General features: G+C 38.8%; 1 pseudogene across 1 annotated transcript; it reads right to left on the bottom strand.

Moving 5' to 3' along the window:
* Window positions 1-498: 498 nt before the first annotated feature.
* LOC306651103 (heat shock protein HSP 90-beta-like) lies at window positions 499-2,633 on the bottom strand (annotated as a pseudogene). Its single transcript has one exon. The product of its transcript is annotated as a heat shock protein HSP 90-beta-like (transcript).
* Between the last annotated feature and the right edge of the window lie 675 nt (window positions 2,634-3,308).

Raw genomic sequence — 3,308 nt, 5'->3', positions numbered from 1 at the left:
TTGAATTGAAGTTGGGAAATACAAATCTCACATGTGGAATACCTATTATATTCTTTATAAAATATGCATGAACAAATTACCAACTGTTGAAGCTATTAAGTGACCAGAAGGAGTTCTGATATTTCAAGGTAGTCCATCCTACTTAAATATGTCTGTTTAACACACATTTTTCTTCTTTTCTTTCAGTTGTGGCAATTATGTTTATCACTATATATATATTTTTTGAACTGCAACTTCTTTATTTTGCATACTTTAATTTGGGAACAAAATAAAACAACAATGAAAAACACACACACAAAAAAACATTCAACTCTGCTGCCAAACTAGGTAGGGAATGGGGGCTAGAGCCCCTTGTTTACTGTCTTAAGACACAAAGAACAGGAGAAAAACAAGTAGAACATCAATCAACAGAGGAAGACAGGTGGGAAAGGGCCATTCAAGGCTACTGTAGGAGCTATGGGGAAACTATACAAAGGGCAGATTTCTCAGTGGCAACTCCTAATCTACTTCTTCCATCACCTTCGAGAGTAGTATCTCATCAGGAACAGCATTGCTAGGTTTCTCCGCCATCACTTCATCTTCATCAATGCCTAGGCCTAGTTTTATCATGCAGTAGATGCAATTGGAGTGGGTCTGGGGATCCTTAAAGGAGAAGTCAGAAGAAAGCACCACAGTTTCAAATAGCAGCACCACCAGGTACCTGATAGCCATGTCATTTTTGTCTGTCTCTGCCTTTAGCTGCAGTGTCTCCACAATTATGGGTCAGGGTTGATCTCCATGTGCTTTTTGGTCATCATGTAACCCACTGTGGAGTTATCTTGAAGTGCTTGGGCCTTGATTGTCCACTCCATGTTGTCTGTCCAGTCATAGGTGCTGGTAACATTGCAGCAGGGTGATGACACAAGCCTGTTGGTGATTGTTGCCTTCTCAACCTTTTTATCCAAGATTTCTCTTGTGAGCTTGAAATCGTTCTCTAATTTTGCCTTTCTGTCCTCCATTTTCTTTTTTTCCTCCTCGTATTTAGGTAGTGTCAGGTCTTCCTTGGTCACAGAGACCAGGCTCTTCCCATCAAACTCCTTGGGTTACTGCACACAATACTCATTAATAGGCTCAGTCATGTGTACCACCTCAAAGCCCCACTTCTGCACATGATCCACAAAAGCAGAGTTGGCCACCTGCTCTTTGCTTTCACCAGTAATGTAATAGATGGACTTCTATGTCTCCCTCATGTGAGAGACATATTCTCACAGAGAAGTCATCTAATTTCCACACTGATGTGTGATAGCACAGCAGCTCAGAAAGGCACAATTAGTAGTATCTTCATGAATTTCAAGCTTAAGATTTTTAGAGAATGCTTCAGAAAATTCGTAGTTCTCCTCTTATGCTGACTCAGAGAAAAGCTCAAGGCACTTCTTCATAATGTTTATGCAGATGATTTTCAAGATTTTGCTCTGCTGGAGCATTTCTCAGGAGATATTCAGGTGCAGGTTCTCAGAGTCAACAACACCAGGAATAGAGTTGAGATACTCTGGTATCAGTTCATCACAGCTGTCCATGATAAACAGATGATGGACATAGAGATTGATGTTGTTGTTGTTCTTCTTGTTCTCAAAGGGAGCTCACTGAGGGATGAGCATTAATTCCCTGGATTCCAACTGACCTTCTACACAAAAGTGTTTGACTTTCGGGTGGTCTTCCTAGTCATTGGTGAGGCTCTTATAGAATTCTCTATATTCTTTCTAAGTGATATCATCAGGGTTTCTGGTTTAAATGTGCTTGGTCTTGTTCAGTTCTTCATGATAAATATATTTCTCCTCAATCTTCATTATTTTCTATTTCTTATTCTTATCAATGTCATCCTTCTTATTTGAGCCCACATCTTCAATCTTAAGTTTCTTCTCATCATCCTTATCTTCCTCTTCTTTCTCACCTTTCTCTTCCTCTGCCTCATAATCACTGATTTCCTTCTCTTGTTCCTTCTCCAAATAAAGGGTGTTTAGATGACCTATGAACTGCAAGTGTTTCTTCACTACTTCTTTGACCTGTCTCTCCTCTGCTTGGTCTTCTTTGAAGTAGAGAATGAAATTAGTACCCCAGCCAATGGACTTATCATGATCAGCCCTTAGAGTGAAGGATCCTCCAACAGAAGACTCCCAGGTGTACTGTTAATCATCATTATGCTTTGTGATCACAACCACTTTCTCTGTCACCACATAGGCAGAATAAAATCCAACACCAAATTGCCCAATCATGGATATATCTGCACCAGTCTGAAGAGTCTCTATAAATGGTTTAGTATCAGACTTGGTAATGGATCCCAAGTTGTTTATGAGATCAGCCTTGCTCATGCCAATGCCTGTGTCCAACAAAGTCAGGGTCCTTTCCTGAGGTTTGGGGATGATGCCAATTTTCAGTTCTTTACCACTATCCAACTTGGAAGGGTCTGTCAGCCTCTCATAGAGAATCTTTTCCAAGGCATTAGAAGCATTGGAAGCATTAGAGATCAATTCCCAGAGGAAAATTTCCTTGTTGGAATGGAAATTATTGATGATGAGAGACATGAGTTGGGCAATTTCTGCCTGAAAGGTAAAGGTCTCCACCTCCTCCTCTCCCTAGTGCACTTCTTCAGGCATCTTGAAGAGAAAGGACTGCAAGTATTACACAGTAGGGTGGGTCCAAACAGTGTGCCACTCACTCATGATCCCTAAGCTGTGTGGTGATACTCGAGAGACTCACTATTTTTCTTGTGGTATTGTTTCAACAATGCTATTCACTCTGGTAAGAGAATCATTAAATTTGCCTGGGCGTTCCAATTGCCTCTAAATTTACAGAATTTTAAATTCCTGAGTTATACTTTCAGTAAGTTATGAGGTTTAAGTTTTGTCTACTTAAATGAATTCCTAAAAAAGAATGATTTCATTCAAAATGATAGTCATCATAATAATATCAAGTTGTGAACTTTCCAAAACTGGCATAATGTCTACAATGTTCTTAGTTCTTTGCTATTTTTAATATTTTTTAGTTGTACGTGTACAAAATACTTTTATTTATTTTTATGTAGTGCTGGGGATCAAACCCAGTGCTTCACATGCGATAGGCAAGTGCAGTACCACTAAGATACAATCCTAGCCCCCATCTTTGTCATTTTTACTTTATTTCTATTTGAAACAACCTCATGGAATTTGTTTAAATTCTACAAATAATTTTCCCCAAGTTTCTTCTCTTGTAGAGAAATTTTTTTCTTTATAAAAAAGTATTTTTCATTGAGAAACTTCAGTGCAACATAATCTTTATAGTACCCCATTAGA

This window comes from Sciurus vulgaris (assembly GCF_902686455.1).
Source record: "Sciurus vulgaris genome assembly, chromosome: X".
NCBI classification, from domain to species: Eukaryota; Metazoa; Chordata; class Mammalia; order Rodentia; family Sciuridae; genus Sciurus; species Sciurus vulgaris.
The sequence above is the reverse complement of the archived record's forward strand: the minus strand, read 5'-3'. Positions and strand labels throughout refer to the sequence as shown.